The following is a 24,631-nucleotide window of genomic DNA, read 5'->3' on the forward strand; positions in this document are numbered from 1 at the left end:
CCTTTATGTAAATAAACCATTTACAACACAAACACTGTTAAAAGTGGCTCCACAACGTGGGGCATAATGTTAAACAAAGAAAAATCAACTAAAACTATTGATTACGATTTTTCAAAATTCTCAAAATTTTATTCAGGTTAACCTAGAAATTAAAAAAGAACACAATTTATTTGCATTTTAGCCAGAAAATCTACAAGATAAAAACTAAACAAAAAAATTGAATGTAAGAATTTATTGCCTTGAAATTCTTTCCAACTCTAATTCACTTGACTTCATAAATTCGCTTTGTTTTACACTCTGTCGCAACAGAGCCCGAGTGTATGTCAAAATATAATTACATGAAATTATAGCGTTTCGAAAGAAAAATTACGTCTGTCGAGTACAATGGTGCGACGAATGCACAACATGAAAACGCAACCACTATCATAACATTTGGTCTTTAAATGGTAGTTTTTACCTGCTTCGTAAGAATCTCTATTAAATTATTTCCTGCAGCACATCACTAATTGTTTCTGTAAACAGAAAAACTCAAGAAACTTAGAATTTAGCAAAAATTACCGTAAATTACAATGATTACAAAAAATTGCCTCTTGACATGGAGAAGAGACTACGCCACGACAAGTTCTCTTTGTTTAATTTTGTTTCAAGCATAGTTTTACAATAATTCAGCAATTGCAACCGTTTACGGTTGCCATCACTACCTCTAAGCCAAATTAACGAATTCTTGCGGATCAAATTAAATCACTCCGTTCATATTTTCTCTTCACAACAATAATAAATTTATTGGTCTACAAAGTGAAGACAAAGATTTTAAATTCTGATTTTTGGTCGTGCCGTTTAAGTCGATGGTGATAAGCGACGGGACACCTGTACAAAGACGACTTGAGCCTGATCTATCATAAATGCAAATGCGACTAATCGCGCTAATAAATCACCGAGTCGCTGAAAGCAAATCGTATTTATTTGCCGTACGACTAATTTAAATAATAAATTAATTACACAGCAAATACCCGGGGTATTGAAAGTGCATTTATACCCAATTGAGGTCATTGAAAACGCGAGTGCCTTATTCAAACCGCCGCATTCTTTCCCTTTTTATTAAGCACCGGAGAGTTATTTACAGTTATCGCCTTATTGTACACCAGAAAACATTGTCCATAACGTATCGATAAATTCCTTTTGCACACCACAAGTGCAGGATTTTTGCTCGCCCGACACCGTTTCCAATCCTTTATCCCGACTTGTGGTGTAGAACCAATTAGCTCGGCATTTTACCTCCGGTCTTTTCGGGAATTCAATCATGAAATCACGCAACAGCACAGTTAAACAATATCTGAAACGTGTAATTGTGTAAATTACACAGACAGTCCTTCGGCCACTTCTCAAAACTCATCAGCTCTGTCGTTCCGCAGCCGAGATGGAATTATTAGACTTGAGATGGGAAGCTCCATCGAGAGGAACGCGTTTACAACCCAATTAAAACGCACCAACTTTGTTTTTTTTCTGGGCCAAAACGAGAGGAATACAAGGCCGATACATTAAGTCCGTGGTAGCGGAATCGTCCAGCTGTGAAAATTCCTCTGCGGGCTCTAATATACAGAAATGACTTGCTCCTGGAGGAGACACAAAGACTTCAGACGATGCCGATCCGTATTGAGATGGAATTAAAACGATTTGTAGCTATGCAATATCCACCCGGCGGCGGCTTTGTTCGGACTGACGTGAAGAAAAGCTTTCTGGGGCGGCGCAACGACAAAATTTTGTAATGGACACCATTGTCGACCACCTCATGATATAGTCATTACGTCGGTAATAATTCCAAATTGCACAAGACAACTGACAAGTCGCCCATTATTAAGGAATTAACGAAATTGGCGGGACAGAAACCGCTCCGGGTACTTATTAGTCGCGGATCGGTTGCTAATTAGCAAGTTTTAGTCCGGTCAAATCGAAAAAATGTCGCAAATCTGACGCCAACTATACTTTAATGACCTTGCCTCCATATTATTTGCCGTGATATTCGATTTTTTGTGCGTTTCGGCTTTGAGGTGGCCGCCTTCTTTTTAGCAGGAATTTCGTAATTGTGCAAAACTCCGGGTATCTCTTAGCACATCGGAGACTTTATAAAAATTCAAATTGCTTTGCGAAGTAAAAAACGCAATGATGGTGGCAAATAACAGATAAAACGCGGAAAAATAATGCGGCGTAAGTGGAATAGACATCAAGACCACCTTGAAAGCTGAAAGGGAGTGGTTTATGAGTGTGACAGAAAGAAATCCAAAAACGACAACAAAAATGTGTGTTGTACGAGAATTGACGGAATGGACGCAAATGCCGTAAATATCAAATGTTGAGTCTGATTAGATGCGTTTGACAGTTGGTCACGAGGGATATTACACAATAAAAATAACTTATAGAATAGACCTTGTTGGAGATAAGACGTAATGAAGCACGAGAAACGCCAGTTCTTTAGTACCTTTCATAAAACATTCACCACGGTAAGCAAGTTAGTTTAAATCAACCCAAAACGTATCAAATTTGTGTAATTTTGAAAATTTGTGAATTATCATTGTGAAGATCTTAAAGCTGTTCATGTAAATACAAAGTATGGTTAGTAAAATAGCCAGAATAAATCCAGAATAAAATTAAACACTAACTAATTTTTTATTTAATTTTCCCCGTATCATTCAGAATGATAGAGCTGTTGTTCACAGTAAATTCTTGACTCTTCGAAATATCTTGAAAAGAAGTTTTGCTTAATCTATTGGATTTTTCAATGACCTAATGCAGTGTTTTGTTGTTTTACGGCATGTTTCAAAAAATTTCTGATGAAGAACAATTGCGAAAAACAGATTAAGATTCATATCACCTAACTTTGAATTTGCAACTAACATTGCTGTTGGACTGTATTTGCGAGACGGTGGGTAAATCAAATGTTGATAACGGTTACTCATTCATATAGGAACCGTTCTCTAACAAAAATCATTGTTGATCTTGATAAACTGTGGAAACACATAAATTCCTCTATTCGTCACTTCACGACAGTTCATGTTGAATGGTCCAAAACCAGAAGTTTTTAAATCTTTCGTTTTTTACAGTAGCTCTTGACCAGAAACGTGGTATAATGTGCAGAATCTATGTCCGAACGAAAAAAAAACAACTCGTTCTTGAAAGAATCTTTTCTGTTGACAATGTCTTCAGAAATAAAAGGTTTCAACACTTTCAATGTCAATGGCTTGTTTCACTATGAATTTAAAAACAATCTTCATTGGTTTTAGGGCTGTTTCTTCTTCATCTGGTACAGAAGATTTGTCAATACACTGACAGAAAATTCTCTTAGGAAGGTCATTGAGTTATCAACGAATTTTTTTCTAGCTTAAACGGAGCTCCTTGTTCAACAATTTTTCAGGAGATTTCTGATCCTGAATTTGATCTTCTTCTCAGTGAAAAACAGTTTTCCTGACACCCATATTTTATTAACTTATTTCTAGATATTTTACACTTTTACAGTGGTCTTCTTTTCTTCAAATAAAAGACAACTAGGATTTTCTTAACATAGCATTTAGAAGTCTTCGTAAAATGTAGTAACTACACTGCTAAAATGTGATACCGTTTCCTTAACAAAAGAGAAACCTGTGCCTAATTGATTACACTGTAATAGTACTAGCAACATCTTTTATAAATGTTGTTATTCTTGGCCCGACATTATGAAGTGCAATTGACCCCAAAACAATCTACACGATCAGTCTTACCACAACATATGTACATTCTTGTTCTCTTTTCTAATCTGTTTTATTGCGATGCTCAATAAGTCTTTTCATGTATTTCTTGTTCGTAATTTAAATTGCAATTACCAAGAAATCGCAAGTACACGAGGCAATGTTCTTCGACATAGAAAGTTTCAGTGAGATATGTTTATTTTTAAAAGAACAATTTTAAGAATTTTGTTAAGGCAGCACGGTCATCGCTGTAAGAAAGAAACTGTGCTGGATTTACCGAGACTGAACCATGAGTAACAACTTTAGTTACAACAACGTTTCAACGCTAATTATATCATAAAATTTTAGGCTAAATTTGGACGACTTGTAGTCGACGATGATCTTCTGCAGATTCTGAACTTGAAGAGAAACTCAATTCTATTCCATCTGTGGATTGTCATCTCAAGTATAATTCAATTTTTACCCTTTTGCGAAGACGTCATTATCTAGTAACTTTACGTATGTTTGAGCTAGGATCAGAAACAAATTTGAATTGATCATAAATAACTATAAATGTGTCAAATTTGTTGACAATTGCTTCGAAAGGTTATGTTTGTAATCAATACAGGTGTTTTCAAAGTTGAGGTGTTCCTTTTAACATGTGATAGTATGCGTTGTTCTAAAGAGTTTTAGCCAAAATCACCTTAGTAAAATGTATACGCAAATGAAGATACAATAAGTTTATTTTTTTGAAATTTTTGAAACCGGACCTGCTCAAATTTGCGCTGATTTGTTAGAAATCAGCCGACAAAAAAAATCAAATGAGCATGGACGTTAATCAAAAATACTGTCAGAGTTGTCCTCTAATTAGTCGGAATGGCTTTATCATTACGAAAATAATGAGCTCACAGATATGTTGCTAATGTATGGGCAATGTTATCACGTTATCAGAATGCAGCTGCGGCGTCCAGAAAGTACGCAGAACGATTTCCAGAAAAACACCATCCTGGGCCGCGTCAGTTATTAATCTAGTACAGCCGAGAAATAGACAGGACCGGACTCAAAATTTTAGAAAACAATAAAAATATACAATCAATTATCTCCGTTGATACAAACATTTTACTAAGAAGATTTAGGCTAAAATTCTTAAGAATAATGTATAGTACCTCGTGTTACAAGGAACGCCTCAACTTCGAAAACACCCTGTATAATAAGTGGAAGAAATTAAAAATTGTCAAATTGACAGGAGCATAAAATAACCTCAAAGTGACCATCAATAAATAAACGTGCCTTTTTTTTGTTTTTTTCTGTTTCTGTCGTTTCAATAAAGAGAAAGCGAGGAAGGAAATCGTGACGTCACCTCAAAAGGGTAAAAATTGGACTCTAGAACAGAAAGGTACCCAAGTAGGGTTCAACAAAAACTTCCCTCTATCAATTTCATCCATTTAGATTGGAAAATAAACCCTTTCTGAGTCCAATTGGACTGGAATAAGACTTGAAGGATAAATCCTTTTCAATAATACGAGTATTAGGTGCGGGAGGTCAATTGCCAGAATATGTCGTCACCTTGAGCAAAGTAGGGACTTCGTCGAAAAATGATTAAATTGTCAGCACGGACGAATTACCAAAGAATTCTACTGTGATGGGGTGAAGAGATTTAAAAGAGTGGTTTATCTTCCATATGAAAATATAACGATATCCGGCAGGAATTGAAGAAATATATCGTTCCAGTGAAAGGAATTTGACAGCTGCGACATCGAAAAATGATATTTTTTTTTTGTACAAAATAAAAAAAGATACATAATGGATATACGATTTAATTTTTTTTGTATTCTTCACCTGAGTTTCTTTTTCAACATCTACATTGTTTATGGGAGGACCCAATATAAGTTTAGTAATTATTTCTTGGTGCCATAAAAACATTATTTTCAGTACATTTCGATTGAATTTGACTTTAAGAGTAGAAGTGAGTCTTTTTGTGCTAAGCCCTCGACTTCGTCTGGGTCGGCAACTGGGCGAAACACAAAAAGACCTTCTACTCAGAATGTGTACCCTTGGTGCATCTGGTCTCAAGTTCAAGTCAAAGAGATTAATGCACAATTGAACAGCCTCCCGGATAAATAATAATCCCTCTGCAGACACCTCACGAAACAATATTTCTGGTGCGGTGCCGCCGCCGCGTGTCCAGACAATTAAAATTAACTTTGCAATCCCAGCTTGGCGCGAAGAAAATATGGGCTTTAACCCCAAGTGGCTTTTGTAGTGTTGCTCAGAAGTATTCAGTCGCGATAAGCAATTAGAGAGTATTTAATAGCTAATTAGCGAGCAACAAACAAACTTGTCCTTTTTTGTAATCTCGCCTGGTAAAATTTTTGCCGTCGCCGCATCTTAATTGCATTTATATTTCGATACAGCACATGCGATCGGCCTCTCAATATTAAAGTGCAATTATCCAACGCCTCTAATTAAAACCGGTGATAAATAAAAGTCCCCGCTGATATTTACGAGTGGGTCGCACCCTAGTTCTTTCTACCAACATTTTTGCTCCATCTCTGGGAATTTACGGAGTGGTCCGGGCATCGACAGTATCTGGTCGGTTTTCTCGTATTTACAATTTTACATTTCTCAGCCATATTTCTTAAATGACAGTCGAGTAATACACACAAACCATATAAATTTTCTACTGTAGTAAATTCGCTATAAATTTTAGATTCCTCGAGAAAGTAAAAAAATGAGAAATCGTATTCCACATGGGAATGTTCAAATATTTAGAAGCGTTTGATTTAGGACCCAAATAGGCGCTGCTCATTTGATGTCAAATTAAATTTATGTAAAGGTCATCTTTGCAAGTTCAGTCAGTAGTTATATAGTGCTGGTTCTGGCTCACTCAAAAATCGCGTTTTAGACTCATGTGTTTTGCGTGACCTTCAACTGTATCAGTCATGTCGCGATCAAAACGCTAGTTTTAATTTGCGTTTGTAGTTTAGTCAAAACATAGTTTTTGATTCAGAGTAAATTATCTGATCATTACATCCGTTTTGGTTCCATCAAAACATGGTTTTTGATTCAGGTAAATAAGCGGTATTTTGCGTGACTTATATTTTTATGAGCTAGAAACATTGCGGAAGATATTGAAGTTTCATATTTCTGTGTTCTCTGCAAAACATAGTTTTTTATTCATGCAAATAAGTAGTATTTTGCATGATCTTTATTTTTCTGAAGGGGTCATTGTGTTTTCATTCATCTAAACATTGAGGTAGTGGGGGATCATTTTATAATTGTATGCTGAACTTACATTTTCATAGTATTAAAGCAGCTGCATAGTATCAAAATTAAGCGATGAGTCATTTCTTAAAATCTATAAACGAAGAAACTCATCTTGTGCCATATGTGAGGCCAAGTTATTTAGAAATTGATAGAAGATTCCCCATTAAAAGATTTATTAAGACGGAAACTCAGTTTGGTGAACAAGTAGTCGTTGATTGTAGTGAATTTAAAACGCCTCTTCCACAACGGTTTACAGAAAAATTTAGCGAAAAAGTTATTCAAACTATAAACAATTTATTGAAACAAGGAAAAAACATTTTTATGGTTAGTGAAGGAATAGTTGGAAGAACAACCAATATCAAGTTTGTTGAACAGACAGAAGAATAAATTTTTCTGGAGCTACACGAGAAAAAAAAATGCCTGTTCCGATTAAATATAAGTGTCCATCATGCAAAGGTGAAAGTGATATGGAAGGTGTCAGATGTCTTCCTTGCGCCATGCATGATTTAATTAAGAGTCAACATTTTAAACATTTTTTACGAGAATATAGAACTAAAGAGTGAATTTGTGTGTTCCTAAATGTTATTATTATTTATTTGAAATTGTATATTTTGTAGTAATGTAAATATAAATAAACTTTCACATATTCATGTTGTTTTATTGCTACTATCACTACCATATTGTGATGTAAAATATTGCTTAATCACAATTATGTGAAGGTTGAAGATGCTGACTTAGGTTAGTCATCTCTATCCGGATGATTATGAACTGCAAAGTAAGGAAATAATGAAATAAAACACTAGATTCTTTATTATAATTTTATTAAAAATATAAATTACATTTGAATGTATTATGTGATGCTACTTTTATCAATCCAACTGTTGTGTGTGTTGTTTAGTCCTAACCATTTGACATACATTTTTTTTCCTTTTTTTCTTAAAACTTTTTCCACCAAGTAAATATCCGAATGTTTTACTTTCTGCAATTCTTCTTCATAAAATCCTCCTAATATATCTTCGCCCTGTACATCTTTTAATAAATATGTTGTTGGATTAGTTAGCTTTACTTTTTTAACAATGAAAATTTCGTTTGACCAATTGGCTGTATAAGATTTATCAAAAATTTGACGATGTTTACTTATTCGTACATGATCACCAACAGAAAATTTATTATGTACATTTGCAAGCTTTATATGAGTATAAATTGATTTCAATATTGATCTTTCATTGCTTTTTTTAACATTTGCGGGTGTAGTTTTAATTGTGCTGTGATATTTGTTGTTATATTCGTTGGCGATTTTATCTAATATATTGACCCATTTATAATTTCCTTGAAAACTAAATTGTACCCACATTAATTGCTTTAGCGTTCTGTTGACCCGTTCAACTATAGATGCTTTAATAGAACTGAACGTACTATAATGATTAATTTTACGTTTTTTCATTAAACTTTGAAATTTTGTATTAAAAAACTCTTTACCGTTGTCAGTCTGTAAGTTTTTAGGTGGTGGTTTTACTTTTAGTAAAATATTCTCCATTGCTGTACTCACATCAATAGAATTTTTTGTCTTTAATGGAGCCATCCAGACGTACTTAGAAAAGCAATCAATTACAACTAAAATGTATTTAAATTGTTGATTTTCTTTGGCATATGGAATCATTTCCACAAGATCAGCTTGCAATGTTTCATTTAGTCCTTTAATTATAATACGACGACGTTTGAATTTTTTTCTTGCAGGCTTATGTAATTCTTTTACGATATCCATTTTGATGGAAGTAGGTTTATAACCATTATCTTTTAATTTGGAAACCATGCTTATTATTAATGTTTTATAATCGCTTTTTCATCATTGACTGACTGATTTTCAAATTTTATTGGACATTTAACAATTATTTGCGCAAATAAACATTTAAATTTATTGTTTTTAGTTTTCGATGTACTTTGTTTAACAACAAATGATATACTTGTTCCAAATTGCATTTGATAATTCAAAGCTTGTTCTTTAGTAAATAATTTATCATTTAAACTTATAAGAACCTCTTCATTGTTTAGAAGAATCTTTTCAATGGTACCCTGTTCTAATGGAAATTTATAATCAACTCTGTCAAATCCTATAATATATTTATTATCTACAATGGCATTAGCTTCAAATTTTAAAATTACGTTATAAAACATATATGAGGATGAAAGAATTTCTTTGTCACTAAACTTTGTCAATACCAATTGTGGATTTTTAACTAAGTGACGTCCAAATTTATCAAGCGTCATCATTCAATAATACCAGATTCACGCAATTCTTCTACAATTGAAACTATTTCGTTATTGTGACCCGAATGTCCCGCTGTCTGCGAAGCAACTAATAACCGAAGTCTTTCGACTAATTCATTTGGATCATCCCAGTAAACATAATTTATTGGATAATTATTTGTTTCTTTTATCATACCTTTACCGATGGCTTTTCTTGGTCTTTTAGGAGTTTCAGTATAATTTTGAGATGGAAAGTATAAGGGAGCAATAACTGATTTATATTTATCAGATCTAAGGCGAATTGGAGCAGAAGGATCAAAGTTAGGACGACAAGCATTGCCTAAATCCAAAATCTCTTTATATGTACTCAAGTCATTTTGTGTATACTTTTTAGGATTGTTTTTAAATAAAAGTTCATAGAGTCCCGGTGTTGTTTTATAAAAGTTGTTATCTACTTTAATGTCTTTGCCCATAAACTCTACAACAGATGAACCAATGAAGAATTTCTCTTGAAAGCTGTCGTGTCTTATGCCAGTCCTATGATCAAATTCTCGTTTCTTATCAAGAATCATAGCACTTATATATTGTCGTGGTATTTCATCAAAACTTTCTAAGTACTCAGTAAATAAATCTGTTCCAACAATATTTGAAATATTATTTTTACTTTCTTCAACTGAATTTTCAATTAACTCATCTAGTTCTATATTGTCTACATTTTCAGGTTCCTCTATAAAACTTTCTGGTTCTACCTCCCTTTTTAAAACTGATGCATCATGTGATGTACTTTGAAGTAGCTTATCAATTTCATTCAAATCAACTTTATCATCTTTTATTGAATCCATTCTTTTTTGAAGTTTAGAGATTCTATCCGAAAGAGTAAGCTTATTTTCGACGGGAATAATTTGTTTAAATGTTTCTTGTTTTTCTTCTTTAGGTTTAAAGTTGTTGACAATGCCTTTTTCTTGTAACTGATTGGATATTGTTTCAAGTCTTTTGGTAATAGGAGAAAAGGTGTTTTCATAAATAGACTCATCTTGTTTTAGCAAAGTCATTTTTCGCTTTACTTCATCTCTTTTCTTAATTAATTTTTTTAGATTGTCTGTGTCTGTATCATTAACTCTACTTTTTAAATTCATAGTTAATACAAATACGCAAAACGTTATCAAATCGTAAAAGCGTTACAAAGCGTTAACAAACTGCTTCTAAAACTGTGGAATTTGGTACTTTGTTTTGTTTATATAGTTTTTCTTACTGAAATTAAGGTTGTATGAAGCAATCAAAACCTTTTCTATAACCTCCACTATTGAAATCTTTTTCTTTGTCAATTACTAAAAAATTGAATTTATCCTGCCAACATAAATGACACATTTCTTTAAATTGTTCATAAGTGAGCTCCGAACTAACGTTGTCTCTATAAATGCGAAGTAAATTTAACTCATCTTGTTTAAATACTATTAAAAAATTTGCATTGTCTCTAATTAATTGTTTCGGAATTTTGGTATAAGTCTGACACAAATAGAAACAGTCAATATTTTTATGTCTACCCATACTAAAATATTCTCTCATAACATTTTGTTTATCGCAAGCTACATCATCAAAAATTATTAAGGAATTAGGTTTAACTTCTGATGAAGAGGGAATATTATTTTCTAGATTATTAAATGCAAAGAAATTCATTCCTTTTATAGGTTTTAATAATGTTTCTAAATACTGATATTTTGGTTGAAATAATGATTTTGAAAAAACATAGACGTTTTCAAATCGCAATCCATTAGGATGTTCAATTAAACTTATCATTGTATTGGTTTTACCACAGTTTGATGGTCCTACAATAAGACAACGTATAGTTGAGGGAAAAAGTCCTCCATGTCTTTTTTTGTTAATAGTTTTAAAATCATTGTTTGAAACTTGTAGTGTTATTGGTTGTTGTACTATTCGCATTTTGCATGAAACTAATGAGAAAAATTTCTGTAAACTATAAATATTCTTATCCAAACCTGTTTTGTTTTAGTTGTGTTTTAGTTGGTAAAACCTAAACTTCATAAAGTCTATATATGGCAGTAAAAAAACGAAAGCGTAACAGTCAAGTAAAAACGGTTAAAAAGAGATATAGTGGACGTGGTATTCTAAATTCGGTGATAAATAAGCTACCCGTAGAACTTCATATTCCGGGTTATAATTATTGTGGACCAGGAACAAAACTATCAAAACGGCTTTCCCGAGGCGATAAAGGAGTTAATGATTTGGATGAAGCCTGCAAGGAACATGATATCGCTTATAATAAGAGTTTAGATCTAATCAATAGACATAAAGCAGACCGTGTCTTATTAGAGAAAGCAAAGCTTAGATTACGTTCTTCTAATTCTTCACTTGGAGAAAAAACTGCGGCTTTGGGTGTTGCATCTGCAATGAAAGCTAAATTAACACTTGGAATGGGTTGTTCATCAGCAAAAAAATCTCAGCGCTCAAAAACTAAATTTAAGAAAAGTAAAAAAGGATTAGGGTTTAACCAACTAAGAAAAATTGCAAAAACAGCAATTAAAGGAAAGAAGTTTAAAAACAACATTGACGTTATAAAAGCAGCAGTAAAAGCTGTAAAATCAGTAAAAAACAAAAGTCCTATTAAACATACACGCACTATTCCTATACCAAAAACTGGTGGATTTTTACCGCTTATTCCAATTTTTGCTGCATTAGGGGCCTTAGGTTCTTTAGGTGGTGGTGCTGCAGCAATTGCAAAAGCAGTAAATGATACTAAAGCAGCTAAAGAACAACTTAAAGAAACTCAAAGACATAATCAAAATATGGAAGCCATTGCATTAAATAAGTCTAAATCAGGAAAAGGATTGTTTTTAAAACCTTATAAAAAGGGATTCGGTCTTTTTTTAGGACCATGGAAATCACCAAGGACATTCCTATAAAGCTTCCAAAACGTGCCTTAACAAATATTGATTTAAAAAAATTTGCAAAACTATTAGAAATTCATAATTTTAGAGGAGTATTTATGAAAGATTCATTGCCTAAATCAGGAGCAAAAGTTAACGAAACTGGTCTCATAAATTTAGATGATCAGAAAGGTAATGGAACTCACTGGACTGCTTATAAAAAAATTAATAACCAGGTCATTTATTTTGATAGCTTTGGCAACTTACCGCCACCTACAGAATTAGTTAAATATTTAAACAAAAACAATAAGTGTGAAATAATATATAATCATCAAACATTACAAAAGTTTGATACAGTAATTTGTGGACATTTGTGTTTAAAATTTTTGTACAACTATAATAATTAATAACGGATGTAGATAGTTTTTAGTTTAGCACAGTCTTTTGTATGTGTTTGTATCATGTCTGTTACGTTTACTTTAACAGGAACAAGTTCAATACTTTCAAGTAAATATTATCCTCCTTTAGTATTGGATAACAGTGAATACGCTTTAGGTTTAATAAACTTAGAAACATTTAATTCAATAGCAAACGTAACTAATTCAAATAACAAATTTTATTTTACCTTAATAAATCAAACAAAAGGTTTTATTGAAATTCCTGAGGGTTCTTATGAAATTGATGAACTCAATGCTTTTTTAAGTCAAGAACTTATTAGATATGTTAAAAACGAATCATTAAAAACAAATCACTACATGCAACAACCTACTTTACTTATAGAAGGAAATAACAATACCTTAAAATGTGAAATTAAATGTAGTCTTGATATTGACTTTACAAAAAAAGACACTATTGGTAGTTTACTAGGTTTCAGCAGTAATACACTTAGAGCAAACAAAAAACATATATCAGATAATCCTTGTAAAATATTCAAAGTAAATGCATTATGTGTGGAGTGTAATATTGTATCTGGTGCGTATCGCAATGGTAAAGAAGTGCATGTTATTCATGAATTTTTTCCTTGTGTACCTCCTGGATACAAAATAATAGAAACACCTTCTAGTGTTATTTATCTACCAGTTAACACTAAACAAATAGATGAGATAACAATTAAAATAACTGATCAAGATGGAAATATTGTCAATTTTAGAGGAGAAGTGCTAACAGTAAGGTTGCATTTGCGTAAAGTAAAATAGCGATCCTGCAATGGGAATAGTGTTTAATGTTAATAGTAAAATTGGTGCGGCATACAAGGGTAAAAATATAAATATCTCAAAAACAAATAAAATTTCTAGTCGAGTGAAAAACGTGAAAGTGTTAACTACAGCAAACCGTTTGTTTTTAAAATCTTTAGGATTTCGAGTAAAAGTATAAATTTAGCAAAATGAATTTTGAAATTCTGAATGTTCAGGAACCACCGTTGTTTGATATGACAATTGCTTATGCTGAAAAACGTACTCATCCACCTTATGCATCTAGTTCTTTTAATAACAATGATGAAATTAGAATTCCAATACAACAACAAGACATATACACTTTACCTTGGTACAGTACGTTACATGTTCAAGGAAAAGTAAAAGTGTATGGTAAAGATAATGCTGTTTTACCACCTTCAAGCGTTGAATTTGTTAACATGGGAATTTTATTTTTGTTTAATGAAATACGTTATGAAATATCAGGAGATTCCATTGATACTGTTAGAAATCCGGGAATTGCGTCTATTTTAAAAGGATATGCAACATACAACGAATCACAAAGTAAGGCTCTTCAAAACAGTGGTTGGTTTCCCAAAGAACAATCTACTATTATTGATGGAGTGAGTGGTAGTTTTGATGTTATAATTCCACTTCACATGGTTTTGGGTTTGTGTGAAGACTTTAAAAAAGTTTTGGTAAATGCTCGACAAGAATTAGTACTACGTCGCGGTAGTGATGATAGTAATGCATTTTTGCTTGATGATGATTTAGATAAGACAGTAAAATTGTCTTTAGAAAAAATATCATGGAGAGTTCCTCATATTACAACAACAATAAAAGAACAATTAAAATTATTGGATATTGTTAAAAGTGCAAAAGAATTGTACATTCCTTTTCGAAGTCGAGAATTACATGAATATCCAGTTTTACCTCAAACACAAAAACATACATGGGCTATTAAATCTGCTATAGAAAAACCTCAATATGTAATGTTTGCATTACAAACAGATCGAAAAAATCAACTTACTAAAAACTGTAGTCGTTTTGATCATTGTTATTTAAGAAATATTAAAGTTTTCCTTAATGATACACATTATCCATATGACAATTTAAATATAAATTTTGTTAACAATCAATATGCTCTCTTATATGAAATGTTTACTAATTTTCAAAATTCTTTTCTTTACAAAGAAAGTGAACCTATTTTTACTCCAAAAGAGTTTAAAGATATTGCACCAATTGCAGTGATTGATTGTTCTAAACAAAACGAAGAATTAAAAAGAAGTGCAGTGGATATTAGAATAGAATTTGAAACAAGTGTAAATATACCTGATAAAACAACTGCTTATTGTTTAATTTTGCATGATAGAATAGCTAAATATATACCAATTAAAAACATAATATCTTTAGTTAGATAGGTTATAAGTAGGTACCCATGTATTTATTTATTTATTTAGTTATTGTTATTATTACTTAGGTAGTATTTAAGATAAATAGTTGTAGCACCTTAATTATGTAAGAAAATTTATAAATAAAAGACAAAAAAATATGAAAAGTGTTTTATTGAATAGATGATAATAATGTTAACAGAGTCAAAGTTTCTTTATAATCCTGGAGCTTTGTTGATGGCCATCTCGCTGAGTCTGGACCGCAAGTCCAACCTAGCTGAGCCTCTGGATCGCTGTTTCCTTTGAATATGTTTTCCTTTACCCATTGTAATATTTGGGAGTGTTTAACATTTTCATGAGGCTTAAATCTATATAAAACATCTTTATTTAATTTCAACGACAAAATCGCTATCTGAAGCTTTTTGTAGTCAGCTATGTATGAAACATTACATACAAATTGATCAATGCATGATACAACAGTTTGATGGTTTTGCAAAATATTCAACAATGGAAATTCCTTTGTGCAAATGTTTTGCAAATTGTGGTTGGACAATAACTCTAACAGATAATAAATATGTGATACATTTTTCTCTAAACCATGAGCAGTTAACAAGGCATATAATTTCGAATAAGAAAGCAAACTTACATTTTCTTTCCTACAGATATCTACAAATGTGTGTACATACTTATCTAAAAATTTTCTTTTCTGTAACAGTTTTACAAATATTTCAACATTAGCATTTTTTATGTAAAGAGACATTTTTGGAAAAATTTCACTTGGAATAATAAAGTCTTCTCGGTTCATCAGAGTAAAAAGTTTAAGTTTCGTTTGATGAGTGTCTTCATACAGGATCAGGTTATTTAAATGTTTCATATAAATTTTCTGTAGAGCATCTTGGGCTTCGATTTTGATTTGTAACAAAAGATCCATCTTGGAAACACTGGTTAGCACTGCAACAACAATAAAATAAAATTATTTGTGTTGCTAGTTTGTATGCAGTACCTCATTTTGTAGTTGATATCCCTTCCATTATTTACTTATGTACACATATGTACTTTACTCATAATTAATATTTTCTTCTTCTTTTTCTCTGTTAGGTGTCGCTTGATACATATAGCCCCAAGGCTTAGTGTCAGTTGTATCAAAATTAAGAATACGTTTATCATCAAATGGACTTAAGACAATTTTTTTCTGTTTGATAGATGATACCTTGTGGTTTTTAGATCTTATTAACTTTTGCACTTTTTCTAAAATTGTTTGATCGAACAAACAATTTTTATAATCATTAAATGTGATGGCTTTTATTGAAGATTTTGTAGATCCTTTTGATTTTTTAACTAAATACTCTTTTGATTTATCGTCATCTACAGTGTAAGCATACATTTTTGATCTTAAACCAACAAATTCTAACATAATTTTACCATTGTTTTCATCTTTCATAAGGCCGGGTACTTTTTTGTTTCTTTGTATAATGTTATAAATATTGTTAGTTTCATAATCTGAGGTATCAAAAAGATGAAAATCTTTTTTAATATATTCATATATGTCATAAACTTTAAATTCATAGATTAAACTGTCAGTATCGGTATAAAGTAATTTTGCAGAGTTTTGGAAGGTTTTAATAACATAGTTGTAATGAAAATGATATAAGAAAGTTTTCGAAATATCTAAGATACTAAAACCAACGTATATTGGTTTATTCAGATAAACTTCTAATTTATTCATTTCAACAACAACAATATTTTCATCAAAAATAATGGAGCTATGAAAATTAGGTCTTGAAATTAATGCGCGTAGTCCCCAGCGTCCTCCATCCCATTTCGTTACCAATCGAATGTCTCTATGTTTTCTAACATTCTCCATACATTTACCATAAATAGCATTAATCATTAATTTATAGAAATCTTTTTCAAAATCATTTTTAGACTGTTGCCTGAGTTTGGTATTTAAGTCAATATATTGTTTAAGCCATGGTGATTGTTTGAATTTTAAAACTTTGTGAACTTTAGTTAATTTCATTCCCAGGTCTAAATACATTTTCAAATTTCTATAATGAATAATATAATTTTTTTTTGGAAATAATGTTAAAAGCAGTTTTTTAATTTTGGATGTAGAATTTGGTGGCACCATATGTTCAGGCGCCAATGGTAAATCGCTATGCATATCATGTATGCAAATGGGATAATCTAAATCACATTCAAGTATGTAACCAATTTGAGAAGTATTGGAGGTATATAATATTTGTTGAATGTTAAAATTTTCTAAAAACTCAAATTCACCATATGGCAAATATTCTGACATTGCTGCACCATATAAATTATTCACATCAAAATACATTAAGTACTTGCTGTCTAAATTTTGTATAAAATTTTCTCTCATATATTTATTATTTGCTTTTGCATATCTATTTGAACACTGTGATACACCACCTCTTATTCCTTTTTCTATAAATAATATTTGATCAATATCCATCAAACGTTCTAATGTTATATTTGTGGTTTTGAGCATAGCATCAAATGTAAGTCCGGGAGTAGTAAAGTAATGTAAAGGATCTAAATCATATGTTTTTTTGCATGTATCACGAAAAGCTTCAAAAACATCTGCAAGTAAAAGAACATCAGTCTTTAAATACAAATCAGCATACTCTCCTATTGTTTTAATATGAAAGCAGTCCCAAACTTTTTTAGCATGATAATAGTCGCTGTCACTAATAGGTTCCTCAGTAAGTTCACTGTAAAATGCTTCTTTACAAGGTAAAACGGTTTCCTCTAAACGTTCAAATGAATCAATGTAATCATAAGGAAATATACCTTTTTTTGTTAATAACAAGAATTCTTCTTCGGTATTACAAAATAATTTTGTTATAGATTTTTGTTCGTTTTGTAAATTTGATGAAAGTTTTCCTAGAGCTTGAGACATAAAACGAAAAGAATCAACAAATCGTAAAGATACATTTGTGCCTGCAACATATTTAGTAAAAGAAATGTATTTTTCTTTATTTATAGGTAGCAATTTGATTGTTCCTTGAAACTGTGTTGATAGTTCTTTAATTATAAAATGAGCATCATATCCACTCAAGTTGTGAAAAACAACAGGAATGTAATGAGCATCTTTATAATTTAAGTTACAAGCTTGATGCGCTAAACCACGAAATTCTCCTGTTTGATGATTATGATCTCGTACTTTCATTTGGTTTGGTTGAAATGTTTGTTTGCAGATGTGACAATTGTCATTTGTTGTTGTTGTTGTTGTTGTTGTTGTTATTGTTGTCATTGGTAAAATTATTTTAAGCTGTTCATCACAAAACTGTGAAATTTCTTCCAACTCTTTAACAAACCACTGAATGCAATCTTTACCACGATAAATATTAAATTTAGAGAATGAATCGTTATAAGAGCATTTTAGATAATAGGCTACACTAAATGCAACATGATTTTGATATATTTTAGAATTAGATTTGGTAGAGTAATTATTGTCTGATGCCTTTTCTAAAATACTTTCTAAATCTGCGTATATAACAAAGGGAACTTTTTCTTTATAAGAATGATTTTCAAACTGCAAAAATTTCTTTGTTTCATCAGGTAATTTGACACAACATTGATTTGACTTTAGGCAATAACGCAAATGATTTTGGAGTAGATTGTCAGTGGTAAAAGAATTTAAACATCTCTCACAAACAAAACATTTATTATTATGATTTGATAATTGTTTAGATAACAAACGAGATAAATTTTTAATCCACACAAAGTGATAAAGTAAGGACTTTTTAGAAGCAAAAGACAAATTTGGTTTAGTATTAATTGGCAACATTAATAAATTGATAACTTTAATATCAGCTTTATGTGTTTGTGAACTTAAAGAACAAGGCAAAATTTTTGAACGCTCAAAATAATATAAGTTAATGGCAAGATTGTTATGTTTTTCAAACTTTCTAACATCTTTAATTGTAATTGGAAACTGGATATTTTGATATTTTAACACATCTTTAAAATGTGGATAAGAAGAAATTCTATTAGCGTTTTTCTTTGCAGGATACAAAGCAGATACAACTGACCATAAAAAACAAAAATTATCATCATTTTCAACATTAATTACTGCATGTTTTTTTTTAATAAAATTTGGTACAGTTACAAACGTTGAAAAACCTATCTTTAATGGATCATACCTGTTAATATTTACTTTAAGCCCTATAACTTCATGAAGAGCCCATCCAGAATCCTTTTCTGCAAACTCTTCTAATTCATTCATTAATTTATCGGTAACGTTTTCTTTGTACCACCGTTTTAAATTAGTTGAAGTGTCAATTGGAACATTTTTTGTGCAAAAGCTTTTTATGTCAATTTCACCAGTTTGAGGTTTTATGAAATAAGCGGAGAAAATAACATTCACTTTTATCATAGACTCCTTTAAGATTTTTTTAATTTTAATTGAAAAACACTTAAAAGCTTTATTGAAAAAAATTAAAGGGTCTTTTATATTTAATGTTGATATAAAACCAGTACGAATTCTTCCATTAAAAGCTGATTCAATATTTTCCCATTTTACATTAGAGCAATTTCGATTTAAATTAGTTGAAAGTTTTCCTCCCGTTTTCAAAATTAAATTTTGTTTAAGTTTTTTTAATTTTAAACGATAATATTTTAAATATGATAAACTAGATTCTAAAGAATGAAGTGACTCTAAAACATTATTTTTATGCAATTTGTTTTTTATTGCTTTATTAACAATTTTGATTGTATTATTTATATGAATTTGAAATTTATTTAACTCATCTATAGTTTTTAATTTTGAGAAATATTCACGTACCACTTTTAAGACTCTTTTACATAAACGTGTGACGGTTTCCATTGAAGTTTAATAAAGAAGCTGCACAAACAATGTCAATATTCAAAAAAAGATTCTTATTTATAGTGAAATAAAAAGAATAAAATAATGGTGATAACATGTTAATTACCTAAAGTAAAAATAAATTGGGATATATTTTGCCGAAGATAAGCAAAATGTTTCTTTCTTTAAAAGTTGGTGGGAGACAAAAAGAGGGATGTAACAAGAGTGGGGACATTGAAATAAATATAGCAGTAATTGGCTTAGTTTTATACACTTTGATAATTGTCAACTTGCGAGTACTACAACCATGAATTTCCAAAATTTTGATAGTTACAATAATCAAAATGGTAAGTTTTTTTTTTTTAATATAAAACTGTATTTCATATATTTATTATTTTAAAGGAATTGTTCAATGTCCCTACAACCCCTTCCATAAATGCTTGGAGCATCGTTTGTCGATCCACATGTACAAGGCTCATCGTGAGGAGTACATGAAAGACATGGACCGCAAGTGGAAAGAGGGTGCTGCGGAACGGCAAAGATTATGGGAAGAAATGAAGAAGAGACCAAAAATTGTCATCCCTCAAGTAAATTACACTCCCGATGATGAAAATTGGGATGATTGCGATGAAAATAATGTATTTGAGAATAAATAAATAAATGTTTATACTTTTATCTTTGTTATTATTATTAAATAACCATATAACACCCCTATTTAAAAAAAAAAAAAAAAAAAAAAAAGAGTCCTGACTTTTCAATCCAGCTATGAGACATATCTTAAGAGAACCTACATCAGTAACAAAGTTTAACCCCCGTTTTTGGTCGGGCGGAAATGACTTTAATTTTATACTTTTTGGCACTTAAAACATTTTTATTTTTTAAAATGTTTATGATGGTTGGATTTAGAAAAATTCATGTTTTTAAATTGTTACTTTTTGAATTTTTTTTCTTTAAAAAGTGATGTTTTTTTACCAAAAAAAGGCACTTAAAAACATTTTAAAATTTTTAAAATTAAATCCTTGAATTCTCCATAAAAAATGCTACTTGTGGTTTTAATTTCAAATTTTTATCTCAAAATTAAATTAATTTAAGCTAAGGGTAGTTTTTTTAAATGTTGTCAGAACCATATCGAGTTGCATATCAAACTTCATCGCTTAAACTCACAAATTTAAATAAAAACTCAAATTCAAAAAATATTGAACGGTGTAGAAAATACAAAATGATCAACCCTAAAAAAATTTTGATTTAAATAAATCGATTTTCCATTTCTTTGCGCATGTTTTTTTACATAGATCATTTTTCAATAAAACGAATAGTTTTTGAGATAAACGCTATTAAACTTTTACAATTTTACTCTTTAATTGTAATTTGAGCTTATGCACGTGAATCAATCAACTTTTAGTTTTTACCATTCGATTTATAACAACTTTTTGCAACTTTTTTTCCTCTATTATTTTGGGCTCCAACGTACCGTTTACGAAATAAAGTTTCAAAAAATTTTCTTTAAAATATAATTTGAGGTTATTTTTATGATTCTATTAACTTCAATTTTGTTTCATTTAATTTCAATCGTCTATATGCAGCTTTTTTTCCTTTATTATTTTTGATCTTAAACCACCCTTTCAAATATATTTGCTGTTTGAATTTATATTGTAAATGTAATTTTGTATAGTGAAAAATTACAAATACATATTACGAATAAAAATCAAGAAAAAATTAAAGGATTGTTTGTTTTTAATATTTTATTCATGACATTTATAAATATTACATTGGTTGAAACTTAATTAAAAATTAAAGTTATTTGTTGATTAACAGACAGCATGTCCCAGTTCCTTACTATTTTTAAATATCGTTTACATGAAAATATGCAGACGATTAATCCTAAAATTATTAAAAGCCAACAAAACCAGCTGTAGTCTTTTAATATCCAGTCTGTTGAATATTGAATCAAAAACGTCCACTTTGATATTGATAATCCAAATCCTGATAGAGCACCAAATTTTGCTGCAAGTTTGTGCCAAAATGTTATCACCAATAAATATCCAATCCAATTGAAAATGTACACAGCCATAAAAGCAAAATAAAAATCAAAATTATTTCCTAATAAACTTTTGCCAATATCGGCATTTAATTCATTTTCAATTGTAAACATTTTATGTTGTCCTGTGTTAATTGGCACATTTTTCTTTCCTTCAATCTCTTCATTTAAGGGTGCATTCATCTTCTTTGGTGCAACTTTTATTGGGGGTTGGTCACATTCAAAATAAATACAAAAGAAATCATTCTGTAATGGCTCTGTACGTCTGTGGGCGGTAACATAAAAAATTATGCTACAAATGAGTAATTAACGTTCTCTCCCACTGTTCATCTAGGCGTTATCACATAAGACGTTTCATTCGTTCACTCTTAGCCCCCACCCATTTAGAGGTAGACTTAAACGACCAAGGCACATGCAGAAAAATTGTTGGGGTTTTTTGTAAACTTTGCATTTTTTTATTATATAAATCATGATTCTTGTTTATTTCAATTACTAGTTTTCATTTGTTCAATTGTTGGTAATTTCACGAAAAAAAAAAATGTCTACTCAAAAAGTGAACATCCTTCAAAATAAAGTTATTAAGGTATGTATTTTTTAATTATTATTAAATTAATAACTAATAATAAAATTTATCAACAGCCTATGGAGGATGAGGAAACTAACTTTAGTCTACCTTCATTGATTGATTCCGAATCATTGTTGCAAGAGGTAATTTTTTTATTCAAATTTTTCCGATTATTGATAAGTTTATATTTATTAAAATTGTAATTTTTATTAATAATAGAAACTTAATTATTTTCAGATTGGATTTATGGAACACGTGGACGACAATGAGGAAGCGGAGGCCTTTACCACCCAGCCGCCAACTAGGGGTAAAGGCAAGGGCAAGGGCAAGGGTAAAACAATTACAACACCTCCAGAGGCGTCTCCATGTTCCTCGACTTCCTCATTTTATATGGAGGATGAAAAATCTTCAGTTGATCAAATTCAACAAGAATTTGAAACTAAAGTTAAGCATATGTACCAGGATATTATAAAAATTAATAAAAAAATTGACATAAAAATTCAAAAAATTAATAAATATTTAGTGGTAAAGCAACAATTAGTTAGGAAAAAAAAACAAAATTTAGTAGAATTAGAAAAATTAGAAAAAATAGTAGATAAAATGTGTTTTAGTGTATAGTTTTATGTATAAATAAAAAATATACTTAAAAAATAAATTTGTTTTATTTTACATTGTTTGTAACCTAAAGTACAGAGAATTTTCAATTAAAAATTATTATTAAAATATAAAAAAAATCAAACAACACAACCGGATAATGTGTCTCCTATTTCATGTGATGTTTTGTTGTCATCGCTTTTTATTTCACCCAATACAGCCGGATGCTGTAGCTCTTATTTAACACAGTGTTTTGTTGACATCTTTCTTTATTTTTTGTTTCATTAATAGATTATTTAACACAGGATCGATAATTTTCCTTAATTCACTAATTCGTTTTTGAAACCTTAATCTATCTCTAGCATACATTTCCCAGGCTGATTTTCGAAAGTCATCAGTGTCATCTAAATTATGAATAATAACTTTATCACTAAATTTAACTTTCTTCATTATTGATTGTTTTTTCTATTGTGATTATAGCTCTTGTCATTTAATTAAGATAAAATAATCAAATTTTACGTATCTAATTAATATTTTATTCCCCACTCATAAACAAACAAAACACCACATATTCACTTTTATAAAAGTTTATTTATATTTTAACACTTTGAATTTTTTTATTAATTTCATACATTGCAATTAAATGTTTTAAGTTTTTTATTGACTGTATATGTGACAATAATAACAAATTTTTCTTCTTATTCACTACTTTCAGATCTTGAACAAATTTCTTCTGATTTTTCATTGTTGTCACCTTTATTCTTCAATGAAAGATATATTTGTTGTTTTGCCAACGTTCCCCCGACTAATCATAAAAATTGTTTTTCCGTCTCTTAACTCCTGGTTGAGAGTTGTAATGGCCTCTTCAGTGAATTGCGATGTAAAACGCTGGGGTAAGGATGTTTTAAAATCCCCACAATCAACCACAACTTGTTTACCAAACTGTGAATCCTCTTTACTAAACCGATTAACTTGAAATTTTTTATTAACTTCCAGCTGGCTTGATTTTACAAACGGCACGAAAAAAGTTGCTTCATTAACACTTTGCAAAAATGAACTCATATTAAAAGTCTTTAGCAAAATATTCTTACTGTTGATATTAAACTGATATCAAACGATAAATCTTCCTTAATTAATACTCCATATCCCCTCCTTGTTAACAAAATAACGCCCACTATTTCTTACGCAATACCCTACCCTCAAACAAAACACATTTCCAAGTCACAAACAATGCAAATTTTTTATCTTTTATTAGAATTCAACAATTAGATTGAAAATATTTTTTATGATTTACTTACTATAAAATGCAATGCACGCACAGAGATATGAAACTCCATTACCTACCTCAATGTTATGTACATGAACACATACACACAACACCTGTTTGGAAAAATATATGTCACGCAAAATACCGCTTACTTACATTAATCAAAAACCATGTATTTGATGGAACCAAAACGGATGTAATGATCAGATAATTTACTCTGAATCAAAAACTATGTTTTGACTAAACTACAAACGCAAATTAAAACTAGCGTTTTGATCGCGACATGACTGATACAGTTGAAGGTCACGCAAAACACATGAGTCTAAAACGCGATTTTTGAGTGAGCCAGAACCAGCACTATATAACTACTTCAGTCATATAATTTGTGCTACTGCTGGCACAGATTAAAAAAAAAAGCTCTATCATGCTTTTATGAGAAATCTGAACGCAAACAACTTCCAAAATGTTTTCTTCAGAAGCAATAAATGTCACTTGAACAATCAAACAATCGAAGCAAAAAATTATAATTACTATTTATGCAAATAGTAACTAATGAATTCATTATCTCTCTAGAGAGACAATAAACTTCATTACCACTGTGGTAACGAATTCATTATCTTACTAGTGTGATAATCAAGTCTCACTAGTGGGGTAATAA

General features: G+C 30.5%; 1 protein-coding gene and 2 long non-coding RNA genes across 5 annotated transcripts in view; 1 reads left to right on the forward strand and 2 right to left on the reverse strand.

The window, feature by feature from the left end:
* Positions 1-24,631, reverse strand: part of LOC138124951 (protein prickle-like) — a 201,150-nt gene that overhangs the window by 102,136 nt on the left and 74,383 nt on the right. The window lies entirely within an intron of this gene.
* On the reverse strand, positions 14,838-19,912 carry LOC138122946 (uncharacterized). Its single transcript, XR_011156668.1, has 2 exons — positions 15,685-19,912; positions 14,838-15,632 (listed from the first exon to the last, which is right to left on the reverse strand). It is a non-coding gene; the product is annotated as an uncharacterized lncRNA (long non-coding RNA).
* On the forward strand, positions 19,717-24,325 carry LOC138122945 (uncharacterized). 3 transcript variants are annotated; one of them, XR_011156667.1, is made up of 4 exons: positions 19,717-19,856; positions 19,912-22,130; positions 22,187-22,255; positions 22,350-24,325. It is a non-coding gene; the product is annotated as an uncharacterized lncRNA (long non-coding RNA). The 3 variants fall into 3 exon arrangements; XR_011156665.1 differs by having other exon boundaries at positions 19,912-22,255; XR_011156666.1 differs by having other exon boundaries at positions 22,187-24,325.

The sequence above is a fragment of the Tenebrio molitor genome, chromosome 2 (genome assembly GCF_963966145.1).
Source record: "Tenebrio molitor chromosome 2, icTenMoli1.1, whole genome shotgun sequence".
NCBI lineage: Eukaryota > Metazoa > Arthropoda > Insecta > Coleoptera > Tenebrionidae > Tenebrio > Tenebrio molitor.